General features: G+C 43.0%; 1 protein-coding gene across 4 annotated transcripts in view; it reads right to left on the bottom strand.

The window, feature by feature from the left end:
• The window catches only part of Chd9 (chromodomain helicase DNA binding protein 9), a 270,300-nt gene that overhangs the window by 189,864 nt on the left and 57,542 nt on the right, over nucleotides 1-22,894 (bottom strand). The window contains exon 2 of one of the 4 annotated variants that reach the window (XM_029562042.1): nucleotides 21,119-21,249. The exons of 1 other annotated variant lie outside the window; for it this stretch is intronic. The gene's annotated coding sequence lies outside the window, so the exon portion shown is untranslated. Of the gene's footprint in view, nucleotides 1-21,118; nucleotides 21,664-22,894 lie in introns of those variants that run through there. 2 more of the 4 variants (XM_008830057.3, XM_008830058.3) reach the window with 2 other exon arrangements.

Here is a 22,894-nt window from a genome sequence, read left to right as displayed (position 1 = left end):
GAAAAATGAATCCATTCAACATTCCCGTTGGTATGTCAGGAACAGTGCTAGGTGCTAGTAACATAGCAAAGAATAAAATGGACATGGTCCTTTGGTCTCATGACAGATTGTTTTATGAAGTAAACAAATACCAGCTCATTAATTATTTTTTTTTAATTTAATTTTTATTTTATGTGTACAAGTGTATTGCCTGCATGTAGGTAAGTGCACCCATGTCATGCAATGCTTGCAGAGGTCAGAAAAGGACATGAGATCCCCTGGAACTAGAGTTACAGATGGTTGTTAGTTGCCATGTGGGTGCTGGGAATCAAACCCAGGTTGTCTGCAAGAGTAGCTAGTGCTCTTAACTACTGAGCCATGTCTCTAGCCCCCAGCTCATTAATTTTTGAAATTAATTTTGGTAATAGTCATCATTTGTAGTTACTATAACTTTTGTGCTTTAAAAACATAAAGCATGTATGATCTATACCATTCAGCCCAAAGTCTGACCAAAACACTACCAAAATTTTCTAATCAACTACTTTGCTTTATAGTCATCTTATTTTAGAAGAAACCCAACTTGGCTTTTTTTTAAATTAATTAATTTATTTATTTATTTATTCATTCATTCATTCATTCATTCATTTCTTTGACATAGGGTCTTATGTATCACAGGCTGGTCTCAAACTCGTAGCTGAGAATGATTTTGAACTTCTGATCCTCCTGCCTATACCTCAACAGTGCTGGGATGTCAGGCAGGTGCCACTATGTCCAGTTTCATGGGGTGCTAGGGATCAAATCTATGGCCTTGTGTACAGTAGGGAAGCATTGTACAAACTGAGACCCATCCTCATGCCCAGTTTAATTTAAATCCTCTTATCAAATAGCACCTGGATTTCCTGTCTTGTTTTCTCTTCCTCCTCTTCCTCCTCTTCCTCCTTCTCCTCCTCCTCCTCCTTTTTTTGCTTTGATTATAATTTGGTCACCATGGTATCATTAGCTAGATTTCATTCCCTTATTTGAGTTTTAGGAAGAATTTCCACAATTCATACATAATTGCTAATAATAAAACAAGTCTGGGCTGTGGATGTAGCTCAATGGCACAGCACTTGCCTAGCATATGCAAGACCTTGGGTTTGATTCTTAGCAGTGCAAAACTAAAAAAATAAATCCTTCTCTTTAATAATTTAATAATATGATTTTCTTTTTCTTTTGTTAAATTGCAGGGTCAATTTTTTTTTGCCTCATAAGTAGTTTTCTTTTGTTCTTCTAAATTTGCAAATGTAATATGAAAAATATATTAAATACTTTAAAATTTACATTTGTTTTTCCTCTAGCTTTATTGAGGTATAAGCAATATATAAAACACTGTACACAGTCAATAATAGTAAACTTGGCAACTTGGACATACATATACAGTCATGTTCTGTCATCAAAATCAGAGGAATGTGAATGTTTACATGATTATTTCCTTTGAAAGTTTCCTTTGGGTATGGTCTGGTAGAATATAATCCCAGCACTCAGGAGGCTGAGGCAGGACTGCTGTGAGTTTGAGACTAACCTGGACTAAAGAGTAACAGTCTGTCTCAAGGCAGAAAAAGAGAAATAGGGAAAGGAAAAGGTTTCCTTTGCTGTCCCTTTAGCAGGATAGATTAAGAGGGGCTATTTTGTGGCCGGGCATGGTGGCATACGACTTTAATCCCAGCACTCGGGAGACAGAGGCAGGTGGATCTCTGTGAGTTCAAGGCCAGCTTGGTCTACATAGTAAGTTCCAGGTCAGCTGGGGCTACAGAAAGAACCCCATCTCAAAAAAAAAAAAAAACAAAAGACAAAAAGCAAGAGGGGGCTATCTTGACTGGGGATGTTGCAGGACATGGTGATATACTTGTAATCCCAGTACTTGGGTAGTAGAGGTAGGAGGATTAGAAGTTCAAGACCATCCTCAACTACCTAGCAAAAGAGAGGCCAGCTACATGACCTACAAAAAGACATGGTGGGGGGGCTATCTTTCTTGATCTTTGGGATCAGTGGTGGAACATTTGCCTAGTGTGTGTATGGTCTTTGGTTTGATTCCAGGCACTGGGGAAAAAAAAAAAAAAAAAACTAAACTAAATCTTGTAAAGCACTGCTATTGATTTGTTTATTGACAGGGTCTCACTATGTGGCCTCAAACTCAAGACCCTCCTGCCTTGGCCATCCAGTGCTGGAATCACAGCTGTGCACCACCATGCCCAACCAGAAAGCACTCCTCCTTTATGGAAACAAAATTATCATCCCTATATGAAAGCATCTGGAGACTCCTAGAATTCTTGGAGTTTTGGTTGATATGTACACTAACCATAGCTGATTTCTTTGAAGGAACTCCATGGTCTGACAGAGGGTGAATAACTACATGCCAACCATGAAAATGAATTCCAGGTTATATGACTGAAAACAAATTTTAACTGAAGAGCAGTTGGAGCTTAAGAATTCTGCTGAAAGCCAAGCAATATAGCCTTTTTCTTTGGTTAGCACTAGATGTTAAGCTGTAGAGACCTTAACTAGGTGTTAAGCAGCAGAAGTCTTGAATTGGGGGCAAGGAAGACAGTGTTCCTTAAAACATGAAGCTCAGCTGGGCGTGGTGGCGCACGCCTGTAGCGCCAGCACTTGGGAGGCAGAGGCAGGCAGATCTCTGTGAGTTCAAGGCCAGCCTGGTCTACATAGTGAGTTCCAGGACAGCTGGGGCTACAGGGAGACCCTGCTTCAAAAAGACAAATAAATAAATAAATAAATAAATAAATAAATAAATAAATAAACAAACATGAAGCTCATAAAAATATTTAAGTCTCATACAGACACATATTTCATTTCTCCTACATTGTGGACACTTGAGAAACATTCAACTTTCTAGACAGCTTGAGTGGATCCAGACATGCTCAAAAATAGTGTCAGGAAGGAAAAGTACATCAGGGGCTTGGAGGCACAGCACAGTGGACAAGCACGTGCTTAGCATGCGAGACCCTGGGCTTGGTTTTTACCACCACTACAAGGAAGAAAGAAAGAGAGAGAAGAGGAAGAGAGAGGGGAAAAGGAATGGAAAGGAAAAGAAAGGAACTGAGGGAAGAAAGAGAAAGAAAAGAAGAGGGAGGGAGGGAGGGAGGGAGTGGAAAAACAACTCTATCAAGGGGCTTGTGATGTAGCTCAGTTGGCAGAGTGTTTGCTTAGTGTGTGTGAAGTCCCGGGTAAGATCCCCAGCATAAACTGGACATAGTGGCACATGCCCGTAATCCTAGCACTTAGAAAGTGGAAGCAGGAGGATAAGAAGTCCCAGGTCCTTCTTGACTACTTAATGAATTTGGAGTTTGGGCCAGCCTAGAATACATGAGCCCCTGTCTTTAAAAGGGGGGCAGGAGTATGTATCAGAGAACCAGATATCTAGGGCCACCTTGCCTCGCTGCTAGCTCTACTTCATTATTGTTACTGTTGTTACTGCTGCTGCTGGCAACTGAACCCAGGGCCCTGCTAGGCAAGTGTTCTACCATTGAGCTATGCCCTCGGCCCACAATGGCATGTATTCTCTAATTCTGCCACACTAATGGCCTATATTCAAGTGATGGGTGGCAGCAGGATAAGAGAATAAGGGATTAGGCAACTCCTCTGAATATCAAATTTATAATTCAATATTTCCCTTTTCATCCTGTATCTTAGTATCAAAATTTTAGGGCTGCCTAAACTTTTCTCAGGGTCAGCAATTTTTGGCCAGTGAAGTGGCACTCTCCTCTGGCACACATTAACTCTGGCTTTTGCGGGGTGTTTCTCTGTGTGTTTTCTTTGCAGAGTATGCATTATTTGGCAAGGGCATACAGAGTCATTTATGAAAACAGTAAGAAATGTCAGGCTGCCACTGCTCAGTATTGGACAAGCTCCTTTCTGGATAACTGAGGGCACTGGGGGTCGTTTCTGTTCCTCAAACATGCCACTTTCCCTGTTGGGCCTTTACATCCTCTATTTTCTCTGCTTCATCCTTGGCTCCAGAAGTACGACAGCCACCCCTCTTCCTCCTTCAGGTTTTGAAGGGAACCTGGTTCCTTATGTTAGAAACCTTCTCTGGCCCAATTCCCTTAACACACATCACATCCTGCTTACATATTTATTATTTGTCTTCATCCACTAGGAAAAAAAAGAAGCTTGAAGCATAAACAGGTTCAGTCTTGTTTCTCACAGTATCCCCAGTACTTAGCTGCTCCATAAGCATGTATTTTATTTTGAATGAGTTGCTTACCTGCTACACATCTAATGTTCCAGCAATACTGCTGCTACTGCTGTGCTGATGGTGTATGTAGCTGGGTGGTGGAGCACTTACTTAGCATGCATGATGCTCTGGGTTCAGAAATGGAAAACAAACACAAAAAAACCCTACCATTTAGCCAGCTTTGAACAAGACATCCGACACTTCTATCAGAAGTTCTCAAAACTTATTTTATGAGCCAGGCATGGTGGCTGTGACTTATAAACTCAGGATGTGGGAGTATGAGGCAGGAGGATCACAAGTTTGAGGCCTGGGCTATATTGTGAGATCCCCGCCCCCCATCTCACAATCAAAACAAAACAAAGAATGCTGTGGTTTGAATGTGTCCCTCAGAGACTCATATGATGGAAACTTAATCCTCAATTCCATATGCTGATGGTATTTGGAGGTGGGGGGCTTTGAAAATTAGGATTAGATAAGGCCTTGCAGGATGGTGTTGGTGGCTTTGTAAGAAGAGAGATCTGGAGGCTGGAGAGATGGCTCAGTGGTTAAAAGTACCTGCTATTCTTGCAAAGGACCTGGTTTCAGTTCCCAGCACCCACATGGCAGCTAATGACTATCTATAACTCTAGTTCCAGGGAATCTGATTCCCTCTTTGACCTCTGTGGACATTGCACACATAGTTACACTTATATACAAAGACACAAAACATTCATAGACATAAAATAAAAATAAATAAATTAATTAATTAATAATTAACAAATAAGAGATGTGGACTAACACATTTGTTTATACCTTACCCAGACCCAGATCCTGGCATTGGAATGTTTTAAATTATTCACAAAATGACTTGTGCAGACAAGAAAAGCACTGTTCTAGGCTGGAAGTGTTACGCAGTAGCAGAGCACTAGCCTAGCACCTGCGAGACAGAGTGAAACGTCTGTAATCCAGCACTTAAGAGACAGGAGGATTGTGACTTCTAGGCCAGTGTGGGCTACATACTGAGACTCTGTCGAAAGGAAGAAAGAAGAAAGGAGGAAGGGGAGAAAGGAAGAGAAGGAGGGAGGAAATTGGCTTTTGCTGGATTAAAGCTGAAACTCATCCTTCTCCTCCAATTAGAAAGGCCAAATGACAGGCCTGCTCTGGTGGTGCATCTGTCATCTCAGAAGTTGGAGACTGAATAGGAAGATCGTGAGTCTTCAGCCAGCCTTGGCAAAATAGTGAGTTCAGAGGCTATCCAGGGAAACTCGGTCTCAAAAAAAATAAACAAACACATGCCAACAGACCAAATGGCTTTAATAAAATGCAAAGGATATAGGATGAAGAGGGAGTTGTCTGAACCATGGTGCAAGCTCCGTCACCAACTGAACGGGTGGTCAGCAAGTTTTCTTGCCCAACAGTAACGCCTATGCTGCCTGCCTCACATTGTCAATGTTCTTATAAACACTATTCATAAACATTCTCAGACAGTACTAGAGTATGCCAGTGAAACTTAATGGTCTTCCGTCTTGTAGGCAAACTTAAAGAAAAAAAAAAAAAAAAAACAGTGGTTACTGTTAAATCAGGAAGGAAAACTTGGATGAAGTGCTGGTTTGCTAGACAGGCACTGAGGTCAATTTCAGGTCCTTTAATCACACAGTCCACTGGCAGGGGGTAAACTGGATGATGGTGGAGATCAACAGCAACATGCATAACAAAAGAAGTTCCTTACACTGAGAGACATCAGAGGGGATAAAGTCTCTGAGCTTGTGGGGAGGGGTGGTTTTCTCTGAGTTTAGCAGATTAGTGAAGATACTAGATAGGATAGGCCATAATTTAGGAAGCTAATCCTACTGTCCCACCCTTGGGGGCGCTACATGCTAGGAGTTTACCAGTTTAGGGATGGTACTAGATAGGATTAAGGCATGGCCCATTCCCTGTATCCAGCAAAGTACTAAATAAAGAAACAAAACAAAACAAAACAAAACAAAACAAAACCCACAACCATTGATTGACTTTGTGATGCCCTCTCTACTTATGCCCACCATTAGGGAGCCTGAATCCCCGTTAGACTGAAGCAGTGGGTGGGTAGACCACAGGAGGAAGATAGACTAGAGCAGTGGGTAGATAACATCAGCAAAGGCAGAGCACAGCTACAGTAGACAAGCAGAGGAAAGGGAGGCTCTTTTGCAGCAGGCTACAACAGGAAAATTCCAGAACTCACTTATTCATTCCCAGAAGTCTATTTCTACCCCAGATCTTCCTCTGAAGAGATCAAGGCCATTGGAAGGGACTATTTAAATTCAGGAATCCTCTTATCCTTCAAGATTAGGGCAAGGAACAGCTGTGAGTTCACACATCCTTTCAAGGCATTTTCAGTAGAAAAGAAGATCTGGGAAACCTGAAGTTGAAAGCAGTCGATTCTTAGATGGCTTCAAACAAGAGACCTTGTGTCACCTGACTTCTCAAAGCTAGAGCAGCCTCAGAGCAAGTCTAGCTGGAAACACACTATGACAGGTATACACTGGAGTCCTGTGTGGTCAATGCAAGCCTGAAACCTCACCTAGCCTAGTTCCCTTACGAATAACACAGAGACAAAAATATTTTTTTAAATGATTAATATTCTGTATCATACATACAGTCATCATAGTGTTATCAATAAATTATAGCTGTTTTTTAATGTAATCTTACATGCCTTGAACTTGTGATCCTCCTGCTTTTGGGCCTCCCAAATAAAGGGGTTAGAGGCATGTGCCATGGCACTCAGCTATACAGCTAGTATTTTAGAGTTAATTGAATGGTATTCAGATTTGTTTAAGATGAACAGAGCAACTCAAAGTTTCAGATTTCTGTGAAATATTGATGCATTTTATCAAGTCATGTGAATCAACAAGGTTTTGTTGGTAATGAGTTTAGGTTTTTGTTGTTGGTGCTATGGTTTTGTTTTTATTTTTTTTATTTTTTCTTTTAAACAGGGCCTTGCACTGTCAGGCATGGTGGCGCACGCCTTTGATCCCAGCGCTCAGGAGGCAGAGGCGGGGGATCTCTGTGAGTTCAAGGCCAGCCTGGTCTATATAGTGAGTTCCAGGACAGCTGGGGTTACAGGGAGACCCTGTCTCAAAAAGACCAAAAAAAAACCACAAAACTTTACTTATAGCCAGGCATGGTGGCACACGCCTGTACCACATGCCTTTCTTCCTAGCACTTGGGAGGCAGAGGCAGGAGTATCTCTGCAAGATCGAGGCCACCCCTGGTCTACATAGTAAGTTCCAGGACAGCTGGGGCTACAAGGAGACCCTGTCTCAAAAAGAATAAAATAAAATAAAATAAAATAAAATAAAATAAAATAAAATAAACAGGGCCTGCTATGTTTCCCAGGCTAACCCCAAACTCCAGAACTTAAGTGATTCTCTGCCTCAGCCTCTCAAGTAGTAGGGACAACAGATACACCACCATGTATGGCCAGGTAGCAAATATAATTATATTATTTGTAAGTAGTATAATACTAGAAATAAGAATACAGTTGCTTACAAAAAAGAAAGTAAAGATCTCTAAGTAATTTACCAAACTAATGTTCTAGAATCTACCTATAATTTTGAGTGTGTGATGTCTGTGCACACACATATGTGGGCTGGGGCTTGCCCATGCTCTGCCACTGAGCTGTACCCTCAGCCTTCTCTATAATACCTGGTAGCTAGCTGTTCATTTATAGCTGGGGTTGGACCTAGTGAGAGCTGTAAGCACAGAAGCAGCATTAGACAAGCAGAGCAAAGCTATAGCACCTTACAGTGGAGGTGGATTGGCTAACCCAAAGATTTTTCAAACTTTTGAAACCAGGGAAACTCTTCAAAAAGACTTTATTTTTAAACTTTTGGCGGAAGTTCAAAATATAAAACAGAAAAAAGCAGAAGCCCCAAAGAGAAAATAGAAAAAAGGCCGAACTGTTGTTCTGAAAGACCTGGGGTCCCTTTACCACTCCCCAGACTGAAAGACATCTCTGAAGACTTTCTGGGCTTAAAGGGATGTATTTTGAAAACACTGAAGTCCAGACCACTCATTCTGCAAAAGAGGAAATTAGAGCTCTGGGTTGAGGGGCTCAGTCAAAGTGACAAGTTCAAGGCAGCCTGAGTTACACAGAGACTTCCAGGCCAGCATGGGTTCCGGTGTGAGACCCTCTCTTAAAAACAAAACAAACAAGCTGGGCGTGGTGGTGCACGCCTTTAATCCCAGCACTTGGGAGGCAGAGGCAGGTGGATCTTTGTGAGTTCGAGGCCAGCATGGTCTACACAGTGAGTTCCAGGACAGCTGGGGCTACAAGGAGACCCTGTCTCAAAAAAGACCAAAAAAAAAAAAACAAAAAAAAAAACCCAATAACAAAAACAAACGAAAAAGAAAAGAAAGGAGGAAAAAGGGTTCCCACCTTGTTTTATTTTTCCAGGAGCTGTTAACCATAGACTTCAAGTCCCAGAACTGCTTCCCTATCTGTCTCTATATATTCTATATATGTAGCACTATTGAAGCACAATTCCTAGTAGGCCAGGCCCCTTCTAACTCCTAGGAGATGTATCACTGAACCGCACAGCAGAGTGCTGCTCATGGGCAGCCCACTTACCTAGCCTATGCAAGGCACTATATTGGATCCACTAATAAAACGAAATGACACAGCAGCCTGATTTCTTGTATCCCAGTGCACCTATCTCAGCCCTAGGGTAAGGAGAATAGTCTGAGAGCTCCAGGATCATCCTTGAGACAGGCAGAATAAGAGAAATGAAATAAAAGTAATTGTTGTACAGTGGTGGGGATTGAATCCAGGATGTCATACATGCTAAGCAAGTACTCTACCACTGAGATGCATCTTCAGCAATAACTGATTTCTGTATTTTCTATTTATTCTGGATATTCTGAAATATAGTTTTGAAATATAGCTGGCCTTCAACATAAATCCTCTTGCCTCAAACTCCAGAGAATTAGAATTACAAGTATGTACTGCCATACCCAGCTGATAATTTGTATACTAGCATTTTAACTTAAAAGTATATACTATAAAAGTATATGCTATGGGGGCTGGAGAGATGGCTCAGTGGTTAAGAACACTGGTTGTTTTTACAGAAGACTCGGGTTGGAATCCCAGCACCCACATGGCAGCTAACAACTGTCTGTAAAGTTCCGGGGGATCCAACAGCCTCTTCTGTCCTCCATGGGCATTGCATGACACGGGTACACTTACCTACACTCAGGCAATATACACATACACATAAAATAAAAAATATATATATAAAAAAATTTAATTATATACTATTTAAAAGTATATATACTATGGGGACTGGAAAGATGGCTCAGTGGTTAAGAGCACTGGCTGCTCTTCTAGAGGACCTGGGTTTGGTTCCCAGCACCCACATGGTGGCTAACAACCACCTGCAATGCCACTTCCAGGGCACATGACACCCTCTTCTGGCATCCATGAGCATTGCATACAAGTGGTGCACTTACATAAATGCAGGGAAAACACTCAAACACATAAAATACAAATAAATAACCACCTCCCCCAATTAAGTATATATTATGGTGGGGTGTGGCGGTGCGTGCCTTTAATCCTAGTACTCAGGAGGCAGAGGCAGGTGCCTCTCTGTGAGTTTGAGGCCAGTCTGGTCTATCTAGTAAGTTCCAGGTCAGCCAGGACTACACAGACCCTGTCTCAAAAAAAAAAAAAAAAAAAAGATTAGGTGATTAAAAACAAAAGAAGGCTAGGCATAGTGCATGTGTTTAATCCCAGGGGCAGGCGGATCTCTATGAGATGGAGGCCAGTCTGGTAGTGATTTCCACTCCGACTGGGGCTATAGGAAGATTCTACCTCAAAAAGACAAAAAAAAAAAAAAAAAAAAAAAAAAAAAAAGGCCTTATTCTCAAACTCTAATGCAAACTCTCTGACTTTACCTAAAGGGCCACCATGGTGTACCCTCCACTCCTTCAGGATTTAGTGCAAGGCTACTTTGTCAAAGGTGTTTTCCTGGAGGCTGGACAGATGGCTCGGTGGTTAAGAGCACTGACTGCTCTTGCAGAGGACCCAGGTTCGATTCCCAGTACCCACATGGTAGTTAATACCCATCCGTAACTCCAGTCCTAGGGGATCTGATGCTCTATTCTGATCTCCATGGGCACTGCATGACACAGATGCACTTACATACATGTAAGCAATACACTCATACACATAAAAAAATAATAAAATATTTTTTAAAAAGATTTTTCTAACCACCTAAAAACTCCTTCCTGTACTGCACTCCTTGCTGAGTTTTCTGGTTTGCTTTTCTCTCCATTACTTCGCTTCACATGAACACTACATTTTGGGCCTTTTTATTGTTGTTTATGCTCCTTTTTATTGTTGTTTATGCTCTTAACTCCTTCCTCTGGAACAGAAGCTCCATGGGATAAAGATTTCTGTTTGTTTATTACCACATTCTTGGTACTGTGATCCTACCTAGGCTGACAGTACGTACACAATAAATGTTTGTTAAACAAATGAACTTGTCCTGCTCAAGCCCAGGTAACAAGATCACAATTATTTCAAAAATATCAGCAGAATTTCAAGATAGTAATTGTGAATACTTATTTTTTATTTATTTTGGGGTGTGTGTGTGTGCGTGTGCGCACACACTAGTTCCACAGTGTCAGTGGAAGTCAGAGGACAAGCAGAAAGCAACTGTTCTCTCTCATTCCAGGGACTGAACCTGGATCATCAGGCTGAGGGGTAGGCTCCTTTATCCACTGAGCCATTTCTCTAGCCCATTTAAAACTGGACCTGAGCTCAGAAGTTGGATGTTATATATGTTGTGTTATTTATTCATTTTTGAGGATGGGACTAACTCGATAGCCCAGGCTGACCTGGAACTCACTATGTAGCCCAGTTAATCATTGAATTTGCAGTAATTCTCCTGTACATTCATCTTCACAGGTGCTGAAATTATAAGTGTGAACCATCACACCTGGCAAGTTCAAAAATTTTGATGTCCTTTTTTTTTGGTACTGGGAACTGAGCCCAGGGCCTCATGCATGGTTAGCCCCCCCCCCCTTTTTTTTTTCAATCATGACTCCCTGCGTGTAAGTCAGAGAACAACTTGCAGGAGTTCCTTCTTTTTCTTTTTTTAATACCATGTGGGTTCCTGGGATGGAACACTGGTAGTCAGGTTTGGTGGTTTGGTTGCAAGCACCTTTACTGGTTGAACGACCTCACAGGCCCCTACTTCAGACCTCTTCTTCCTTTATTTTGGGTCAGGGTCTCTCAGTAAATTCCCTAGACTGACCTGTAACATGCTCTATCCCCCGCAGGCCTCCAACTCCTGCTTCAACCTCCCAAGTAGCTGGGATGACAGGCCTGTATCACAAGGCTTAGCTGAGTATATATCTTTTGCAATGAATATACACAGCTCCTTTCCTACCTGTTTTCAAGAATGAGAGCCAACCATGCACGGTGAGTTTATAGAACCAACACAACTCCAGGCCAAGGACTTCTTGGTTCAGCCTTTTCCACTCCACCACAATCATCACTAGCTTCTTTAAAATAGCGTACTGGCTCAATAGATGAGGCAGAAGTAGAACAAAGGGGCCAATTTGGCAGGAGTCTACTCCCTTAAAAACTGACCTCCATAGCAGGGCGTGGTGGTGCACGGGAGGCAGAGGCAGGCAGAGCTCTGTGAGTTCAAGGCCAGGCTGGTCCACATAGTGAGTTCCAGGACAGCTGGGGCTACAGGGGAGACCCTGTCTCAAAAAGACCAAAAAAGAAAAGGAAAAAAAAAAACAAAAACAAAAACAAAAAACACAAAAAACTGACCTCCTTTCTTCCTTCCTTTTAAGATTCTGGAATACATATGGATAGTCTAGGATACTGAATGGAATAACTGACTTCCTTTCCTTTCCTCCTTTCTTCCCTTCCTCCCTCCCTCCATCCCTCCTTCCCTCCCTCCATCCCTTCCTTCCTTCCTTTTCAAAATATTACAGTATGTCCTTACCCACATAGAGTCACCTCACACGTGGTGTGGTTTGTATTTTCATCAGTTGCATCTTTACCTAGATTATGACCCTTTCTTCCCTTCCTCTAGACAAACGAGGATGGGGGGGAGGTCATCCTTTTGTCTGATACGTGTGCTCATAAATACCTATAAGAAGACCTAATTGGCAGAAGATGCAGAGGATGTTCCTGGCTACTTAACTCTACAGCACCGCCTCTAGCCATCCTTTGGAAAACAGTTTTTTGTCATCATATTTTGTTGGGTGTTTATGCCTTTTTACTATGCTTCTTTGAGTTCCTCAAAAGGCATATTTGAGGAACTTTGGCTCATTTCCAAAATACAAATCTCCTAAAGCCAGAACTTCTGATTCTAGTATACTAACCTAGCACAAAGGTCAGAACACAAAGGACTGAAAGATTGCCCAGATCAGTATGGATGAACAGTGGCTGTACATGAATGTGTGACAGATGTGAACAGTAAGAAACAGTAAGAGCACTTAACACAAGAAAACAAGCTATTCAGAATAGCTCTTATCACTCCTGTGGCCTGAAACAGACATTGCCAGTGAAATTTTATATAAGTTCCTACACAGTTTTTGTTTGTTTGTTGATGGGGATCAAACCCAGGCCTCCTACAAGCTAAGCAGGCCCTCTTCCACAGGCACTATACTTTCTCAGGTGATGTGCTGGGTGTGTCCTACTAGAAGTTGTGGAAGACCTCAGGAGATCTCTAGCCCTGGTGGACATAGTCTATGGCAGAACCTCAAATGCAGTCACTATTAAAGTTGCAAACCACCCAGGAGTGGTAGACCAGGCCTGGAATCCAAGCACTTGAGAGGCTGAGGCAGGAGGATAGAAAGTTTGAGGCCAACTTGGGATACACACAAAGTTCTGGGCCAATTTAGACTATAAGATCTCAAGAAAGAAAAGGAAGGAAAGGAGGGAGGGAAGGAGGAAGGGAGAGAGGGAAGGAGGAAGGGAGGGAGGGGAGGAAGAGAGAAGGAAGGAAGGAAGGAAGGAAGGACAGAAGGACGGAAGGAAGGAAGGAGAAAACAAAAAACAAAGGATTAAAGACAAAACAAAACACAAAAAGTTGCAAACTATTCTACAGGATAACATTCATACAAGATTTTTATTACAGTACTTCAGGTACAACTGGGAACATGCTAAGTAACTACCTTAGGGAGCTGCTTAACCTAATTATGGAAAATTCATACAATGGAATACAATAAAATCATTAAATAAAATAAGAACACCCTATGAAATGAACCAGAATTAGTTTCAAATAAGAAAATCAAATGGTGGAATAACAGCGAATGGGGTGGGATAGGGAAGAAAAGTCAAATTAAGTATATGTAATTTCTGGGGCTGGGGAGATGGCTCACTTTCTGTGTAAGCATGAGAACTTAATTCAAATGGACATGTGTGCCTACCACCCCAGTGTTGGGGATGGAAACAAGCAGATCCTACCTAGGAGTTTAATGCCGGGTGGCCAGCCCACCTAGCCACAAACCCAAGCTTCAAGTTCAATGAGATCTTGTCTCTAGTGAATAAGGGAGAGAGCAATAGACCAGGATACTGATGTCCTCCTTTGTCCTCCACCAGTGCATGTATGCTCCCTACACATGCAGACATGTGCCTATATCACACATAAACATACCCTAAAATTTAAAATACATATGAAATATCTATGGAAGGCTATATAAAAACGGAAATGATTGGTTTCTTCCAGATAGGATCACTGGGTAAGTGGGATAGGCCTTAGAAACCTTCCTGACATCCTTTTGAATTTTAAACCAAATAAATGTAATTCCTATGCAAAATAAATAAAAACTATTTAAAATAAAATTTACACTGCATAAGCAAGGCATGGTGGTGCACATCTATAATCCCCACTCAAGAGGGTGAAGTAGGAGGACTGAGTGTTTTAAGATCAGCCTAGGCTACATTGAGAGAACCTGTCTCAAACATCCAAGGACTGGGCCAGCAAGATGGCTCAGTAGGCAAAAGTGATATATCTACATAAGCCTGGTGACTTGAGTTTGATTCCTGGAACCCATGAAAAAGGCTGGATGCAGAGGCACACATCTGTAAATCCAGTATCCTACATTAAGATGGAGGAGGAGGAGACTGGAGGATGGGGAAGCTCACAGGTTGGCCAGCCCAAGGGGGGCAAGCACAACAGTAAGGAGAGAGATCCTGCCTTTACAAGGTGGAAACAAAGGACTGACTTCCGAAAGTTGTCCTCTGGCCTCCTGCAATGTGTTGTGGAATATGTATGCATGTGTGTATGCTTGTGTATACACACATAAAATAAATGAAAATGTTTCCATAAAAAAAAATCTAAAGGCTAGGGATGTAGTTCAGCAATTGGGGACTTGCCTAACATGCACAAGGCCCTGAGTTCATTCCCCAGTACTAAAAAAAGATTAAATTGAATGAGATTTTAAAATTAATGAAGTTTTTCTTAATCCAGGAGATTAAGAGAGAAGGGAATTCATTCATTTACAGAATTTCTTATGGGTTTTATCTTTAGCAGGGCACAATGTTTACTTCTATAATCCTATAGGTGGGGGTGCTGAGGCAGGAGGATCAAAAGTTCCAGGCCACTGAGACTCTGTCTCACAAACAAAACAAAACCAGAAAAGATAATAAAATGAATAAGCTTTTTAAAAAGGGAGTCTGTTTTTCTCAGATGATGGGTCTTGTGCTCCTATATAACGGCTGTGGAAGAAGGAGCCGGACTCAAGCCACTTCAACTGCTAGACTCAGGTGTGCTTGCTTTGTTCTAAGAGCCATGGAAGACAGGACATCTTAGTTGCCATTATGAAATGGGTTTGTTATATTGACAATGTAAGTAAGTTCTTTTCTGCCATCAGAAAGGAATACTCTAAGGAAAACCACCTTTTGTTTTTTACTGTTTGTGCATGTGTGGACATATTCCTATATGTGTACATGCACATGTGAATGCATGTCTGTGGAGGCCAGATGTCGACATCGAGTGTCTTCCTCAATTGCTCTTCACCTTATTTTTTTGAGAGAGGGCCTCTCACAGAACCTGGAGCTTTCAGACTGGACTAGACTGGTAAACCAGCAAGCTCCAGGGAAGCTCAGACCTCCACCTCCCCAGCACTGGGATTATAGGCATCCAGCTGCACCTAGGCTTTTCTTTTTCTTTTCTTAATGTGTATGAGTGTTTTGCTTGAATACATGTAAGTGCGTCATGTGTGCTTTGCCTGGTGCCTGATGCCTACAGAGGAGGGTGTTGTAGAGTTAAGGACAGATGTTAGCAGCCATGTGGGTGCCAGGAACTAAACCCAGATCCTTTGGAAGAGCAGTAAATGCTCTAACTACTGAGCCATCTCTCTAGTCCCTGCACCTAACTTTTATGGGTGCTGGAGGCATGAATTCAGGTCCTCATGCTCGCTGGGCAAGCACTTTACTGATTGAGTCACCTCCCTCCAGCCCCTTTTTTGAATTTTTAGAGGCAGAGTCTCACTCTATAGATGGGGCTGTAGCTCAGGATGGCCTGGAATTCACTACATAGGCCAGGCTCTGCTCTCAAAGACCCTCCCACCTCAGTCTCCCAAGTGCTGTGATTACAAGTAGGAGACACCAGGCCCTGTACAAAATACCTTTTGCTGATAATTGTTTTCAATCAGAAGAGCAAATATGATCAAACAGATCAGAAGTTACTAGCCCTAGCTCATCTGCTAGATGGCCTAGGGCAAGTTCCCTAGCCTTTCTGAGCCAAAATGGGGTTAACACTAATGATGAGAATTAAGTGAAGAAAGCTATATAAAGTGTTGTGCACAGAGAACTCACAGGCAAACGTTCCCCCTTCCCAGCCTTGGGACATCATGCTCTCACCAAGGGATACCTCACTGGTTCTCACATTCATCACACTCTCAGTGCTGTCCTTTTCTTTCTTTCTTTCCATGCTGGGCTGATCCAAGGCCTTGCACATGTGAGACAAGCACGTCACAACCGAGCTATACTCCTATCCCTTGTTTTTTTTTTCAGATAATCTCACTGTGTAGCTTTAGGCTGGCCTCAATCTTATGATCTTATCACCTCAGTGTTGAAGAGCTGGGATTACAGGCATGTGCCACTGTTCCTATGGAACAAAATGTTTTAATGTTGGGTATGATAATGCACACCTGTAATACCAGCACTGAGGAAACGAAGGCAGGAAGATCGAAAGTTTAAGATCAGCGTGGGTTCAAATACTGAGATGGCATTTCAAATAACAACAAAAACTATCTTAAAAATAAAACCTATTCATTAGAAAACATATTTATAAGAGGCCTAGAGTGTCATGGTTAAGATAAGAAACTCAAAGGGGCTGGAGAGATGGCTCAGCAGTCAAGAACACTGGCTGTTCTTGCAGAGGATCCAGGATTGATTCCCAGCACCCACATGGCAGCTAACAACCGTCTGTAACTCCAGTTCCAGGGGATCCAAGGCCCTCTTCTGACCTCCACGGGCACTGCACTTACATACATGCAGGCAATACACTCATACACATAAAATAAAAATAATAAATAAAATAAGGTTTAAAAAGAAAAAGATAAGGAACTCAAGCAGGTATGGAGTATATGCCTTTAATCCACAGATTTGGGAGGTTGGGGCAAAAGGACTGAAATTTCCAGGCCAGCCTGGGCTACAAACTGAGACCTTATTTCATAAAACAAAACATAACAAAACAAGAAGAATATTAATTGTTATCATCACCATCATCATCATGATTATTAGACAGAGGATTCAACAATGGAAATACATTGGTGAACAGGCAGTTTTGATCCCTGCCTTCATGAAACTTAAGAAATAGGCTATAAGATCACCTACTACTTATCCTAAATGTAGACAAATTAAGGCTTAAATAAATTAAAGAAAAAGTTATGGCTGCAACTGCAGTGTTCACACGGGAAGCCAGAGTTTCAATTTCCAGTACCACAAAAAAGATATTAAAGACTCCAACAAGAATGCCCAAGTACATACAGCACTAGTGAAGACCAACCAGGAAGAGTGACAGTTCCAGATTGTAAACCTTCACTTCTCCATTATTCTATGCAACCAGGTCCAAACCTGGAAACTTCAGAGCCCTAGAGTATCATAGTACATTCTGGAAATTTATTGGCATTGGGCATTGGGCCAATAATTCCATACATTCTTAGATTCCACCGTCTTCTGCATCTCATTCTTTGTGATGTTGCCCTTGCCTGACCTACATGTGGCTCTTTCTGCAATGTTAGGTATGGAGTGCAGGATGGAGTTTATAAGGAAATGCCATGTCCCCTATGCCACCTGTATTTTACACTGCTGCTGCTGAATCTTAAACAAGGTTCAGTTCGATGTCTTAATGAGGTTGAAGTATAGACTACACTGGAGACTGGCCTCCAGTGAATTAAAAGTTAGGAATTGAGCTAGGCATGGTTAGTAGTGCAGGCCTTTAATCCCAGCATCCACTGGAGAGGCAGACAGGCAGATCTCTCTGAGTTAGAGGCCAGCCTGGTCTACATAGAGAGATACAGTCCAGCCAGCGCTATTTGGTGAGACCCTGTCTCAAGAAAAAAAAAAGAAAGGGTTTGGAGCTGAGTATGGTGACACAGTCCTGAAATCCTAGTACTTGGGAAGATGAGGCAGGAGAATTACAAGTTCAAGGCCAACAGGTTTCACTGTGAGTACCAGGCCAGTCAGGGCTACATAGCAAGACTATGTGTCAAAAACAAACAAAACTTGAGGTTGTGGTTTGGTGATTTGGTGGTAGAGCAATTACTTACCTACCATGTGTGAGGCCCCTGGGCTCAATCTTCTCATCCCCCTAACATCTTAGCAGTGCATGGTGGTACATGCCTGCAATCCCGCCATCTAGAGGGCAGAAGCAGGATCTCAAATTCAAGACTAACCTGAACTATATGGTGAATTGAAGGCTACTCTGAGTTTTATATATAGAAAGAGCTTGTCTCAAAAATAAAATTAAGGGGCTGGAGAGATCAATCAGTGATTAAGAGCAGAACCCACATGGTGCCTCACAACTTCCTGTAACTCCAGTCCCAGGGATCTGACGCCTTCTTCTGATCTCCAAAGTCACCAGGCACAAAGATGGTGTATATACATGCATGCAGGCAAACATGCATACACATAAAATAAAAATAAATTAACTAATTAATTAAAATATTTGTGGGCTGGTGAGATGGCTTAGTGGGTAAAGCAACTTGTTTCCAAGCCTGATGATCTGAGTTTAATCCCTTGGACCCACATGGTGGAAGGATAAAATTACATGTGTGTGTGTGTGTGTGTGTGTGTGTGTGTGTTTGTGTGTGTTTTGTATGCTTGTTGTTGTTGTTTTGTTGTTTTGGTTTTTGTTTTGATACAGGGTTTCCCCTGGCCTGGAACTTGCTATGTAAACCAGCTGGCCTCTAACTCAGAGATCCCCCCTGCCTCTGCTTCCTGAGTGCTGGGATTAAAGGTATGCGCTACCACACGGGGCTATTTGCTTTGTTTTGTTGAGACAGAGTCTCACTATGTCACCCAGACTGGCCTGGAACTCCTCCTGCCTCTGCCTCCAGAGTGCTGGGATTAAAGGACTGTGCTGCCATGCCCACCTCAAAAATATTTTAAATTTAAAAGAAAAAAAAAAGGGGTCTGAGGCCTTAGAACGAAGGCGTGCAATTTAAGGGCCCTGAACTTTAGGGTTAACTCACTTCCTGATAAATCTATGGTTGTCTAAATTCTTTTCTTCATCTTTTCAATCCAGGTAACTAGCATCTACCCTACTATCTAGCATCCACTGTACACTAAATTCACATCCATATTTAAAAACTGTGAAGGCTGGAGATGTAACTCTTGGTAAAGTGTTGGCTTACCATGCACAAAACCATGCATCTGATCCTCAGCACCACATAACCTGGACATGGTGGTACACACCTGTAATCCCAGCATTTGAGAAGTATGGGCAAGAGGATCAAAAGCACAAGGTCAATCTACCATCCGGAGTCCTTTGTTTGAGCCTCATCAGGGAAAACAAACAAAAGCAAAACTAAAGAAATTGTGCTTTATCTGCGGATTTTTACCCAAACTATGATAAACACACAACTTTTTTTGATATTATAGACTAAAACAATGTGATTAACCTACAGATGGTATGTAAACAAGATATGTGGGGTTGTCTGTGTGATGTGGTAGATGGTACTATTCAGGGGTGACACAACCTTCTGTGTTCTCCCCATCCCCCAATTCCCCTTTTTTGAGACAGCCCAGACTGGTCTTGGACTCTCTAAGTAGCTAAGGATGACTTTGAACTTCTGATCCTCCTGACTCTATTTGCCAAATACTGGGATTACAGGTATAAGCCACCAAGTCTGGCTCTCAGCCCTTTAGTTATTATTATAGTTATTATTATTATTTTACTCTTTTCTTTTGAAAGAAAGTCTTGCTAAGTTGCCCAGACTGGCTTTGAACTTCTGCGTTAGCCTTTAAGTATTTTGAGATTCTAGGCCTGCACCACCAGGCCTGCTTCAGGTCTGCACCATTACATATAATGAAGATACCTTATGAAGGTTATCTGATTTCATGCAGACACTCTTCCACACAGCAGAAGTGCTCTACTGCAATACCCATTGGAGATTAATGCTTAGAAAGACCCTGCAAGGCCACAGTGCTAATAGCTGGAAAAGGGAGGTTGCAAAGCTGGCTTTAAATCCAGAGCCCTTTCTAATTCAAAAGGGACTGTGGTCTTTGGCTAGCAGTCACCTTTTGCAGGCTTTATGCCCAGGGATGGGGCTTAAAGTTTGACTCTGAACACTTCTCTTTTAGTTCCCTTTCCCACAGCACCCCCATCACCCTCCGGTTCAGAGGACACAAAGACTGCACAGGACTGCACAAAGAACCCATACACAAGATAAGTAGAGGCCATTTTGTGGGTAATTTGGGGACGGGACCTTGTTCCCAGTGTGAGGGGTGGAGGGGCAGTTTTCCAGCCAGATGACTCATCAAGCTCCATCCCATTATTTGCATCTTTTCTCACCTCTCCCCTTCGGGTGGGTGGTAATGTCACCAGCCACAAAGGCATCTGTCCTTCAGCACTTCACCCCTGCAGCCCGCACAGCAGGACCTGACCCGGAGTTGGCAGCGCCCAAAGAGAGAGGAGGGAGGTAGCCGGCGGCCCCCAGTGGCAGTCGGCTTTCCCAGCTGACTCAACTCGCCACCCCCTCCACCACCACCAGCCCGCACACTGCCTCCAGCCTCTTAACTTTCCATTCCAGGCCTCTGGGCTCCCGGGGAGGGAGCGCCCCTCCCGCTGCCCGGGGCGCCTGTCTGCAGCCGGGGCTGCCAGGGCATCGTGCCCGCTGCCTGGCGGGCCTGGTCTCGGGACAATTACAATCTGCTGTCACCGAGAGTTGGGAATGTAGGTCAAGGTGCTCTCGGAAGGGCCCAGGGGAGGATCACCTGACCCGGAGGTGTGTGACTCAGCGGGAAGGGACCTGGAGGGAGGAGGTGCAAAAGGAATCTCCAGGCCAGCGGGGCATGCAGGAGGAGGAGGAGGAGAGGAGGAGGAGGAGGAGGTCAAGTGAGCCTGACTGTCAGAGGAGGAGGAAGAAGCTGCCACAGACCTAGGCATAAGATGACCCGTGGTGACCTACCGGAGGTGGCATCCAAATCCGCTCCGAAGCGGCAGTCACCCTCGGAGAAGCTGAACGCGCCACCCCCTCCCCCGCCTCCCACTGTCTCTGCGGCTGTGAACACCTCATTAGCCACCTCCCTGCCAAAGTGAGAAGCCAAATTAACAGCCTTCATCACTCCAGACTCCAACCACCCAGACCTCGAGAGAAACCCAGGCCAGTGGATGCCACACAGAGGCAGGCCCCCTGCCACAGGCAATCCGATTGTGTGCCCTCGCCCCGATTTTGAATATGAAAATTACTAACCCACTTTATTGTAGGTGTCCACACGGCAGGAGCTTTCTTTCCGGGGTGAGGCAGTAGTGGCTGCCGCAGCTGGACCCACGCAGCAGCTGCTCACTCCCAGCCTCGCTTCCTCTGGCTCCAGCTGCTGGTTCCTGCCGGCCAAGCAGGGAGTTTCCTCATTCTTGGGGCTCTGGCTAGCTGAGCCGGCCACCCTCACCTCCCACCCCCAGCCGCTCACCACCCTCTGCGGGTAGCGCTGCCGGGACTCCCTGGTTCCATGAGTCAGAGCCAGGCTGGAGACAGACAGCAGGCTTTCTTTATTAAATCAGCCTCCTGCCCTGCACGCCGCAGAGGGAAGCTATAATTACTTGTTTGGCCCGGCTCTGAGAACTGAGCCTCAGACGCTTCCTGAGGAGGGACGGTTCCTGATTTCTGCATCTATCTAGCTGCACCCCCATTTGGAAATAAGCATGACAGCCAGGGGTTATGGACCTGTTACACAAATATCAGATGCTTTGCATATGTAATGAGATGCCTACTGCCTGGATACCAATGTAGACTAGCAGAAAATATCACTATATACAAGCTGCCAGGAGGTTTTTTTTTTTTTTTTACTGTTTTGTTTTGAATGCCTCCAGTTTCATTGCTAGAGTCAATACTTAATGGGAAAGGCTGCTCCTTGTTGTTTTTTTAAATTAAATTTTTATTTTATGTATATGAGTATATTGCCTGCATGTGTGTAACTGCACCCCTGTTGTACAATGCCCATGGAGGTGAGAGGAGGCTGTCTGATCCCCTGGAAATGGGGTTTCAGTCCGTTGTTAGCTGCCATGTGGGTGTTGGAAATGAAACCTGGGTCCTCTGCAAGAGCAGCCAGTGCTCTTAACCACTGAGCTATCTCTCCAGCCCAACTCCTTGTTGCTTTTTAAGAGGTAAAAGACAAGAAAACATTGTTTTGGGTGTCTAGGTTAGGGCTATTTAATCCTTTAAGCAAAACAGACAACAAAACCTCAGGGCTGTCAGATTCTTGACCAGCCTAGAGAAATGCATGAAATCTGAAAAACTACCTAGCTACAAAATAAAACAAAAAAAAGCACAAAATCAGAATAATAAAAGCAATCTGCCTGCATGAATGACTTGATTTAATTATATTAGTTTCATTCATTCATTCATTCATTCAGTCAGTCAGTCAGTCAGTCAGTCCATTCATTTCACAAACATTTTTGAGCTGCTTCAGTGCCAGGCAAAGTTATAAGCATCAGAAATATATGAGAGCTAAATGAGTTAAGCAGGCAAATATCCCTATGCATGTGGGTCAATAACAGACACTAATAAGTAAATTAGATGGTATGTTAGAAATAATAAGCATACTCAGTAACAGAAGAAATAGTACAGGGGCAGCAGATTTGTTGGTAAAGGAGGAGTTTGTAAATATCTCATGACATTTGAGAATGGCATATAGGTTAGCGTGCTCTTAAAAGTGAGTTCTCAAATCTGCATAATGATTGCTGAGAAATTATAACTAATCATGAATTAAATGAATTACATTCGACTAGAGTGAAATTAGAAAAGTCCTTTACGTCTTGTTTGTAATCAAAATGTGGGTACATTTTAAGCACATTTGATAAGAGATGAAAAGTAAAAATGTCAAGGCATTTGACTCTTCCTCTGGTTATAGATAGGAAAAAGTACTTCATTCAGGAATTTATTAAGGGAACTGAAGAGATGGCTCAGGGGTTAAGAGCACTGGCTGCTCTTGCAGAGAACCCAGGTTTGGATAAAATAATAAAAAATAAA

Source organism: Nannospalax galili, unplaced genomic scaffold (genome assembly GCF_000622305.1).
Source record: "Nannospalax galili isolate Female #2095 unplaced genomic scaffold, S.galili_v1.0 scaffold274, whole genome shotgun sequence".
Lineage (NCBI taxonomy): Eukaryota > Metazoa > Chordata > Mammalia > Rodentia > Spalacidae > Nannospalax > Nannospalax galili.
Note: the sequence above shows the minus strand (reverse complement) of the source record. Positions and strands in the feature narration are given on the sequence as shown.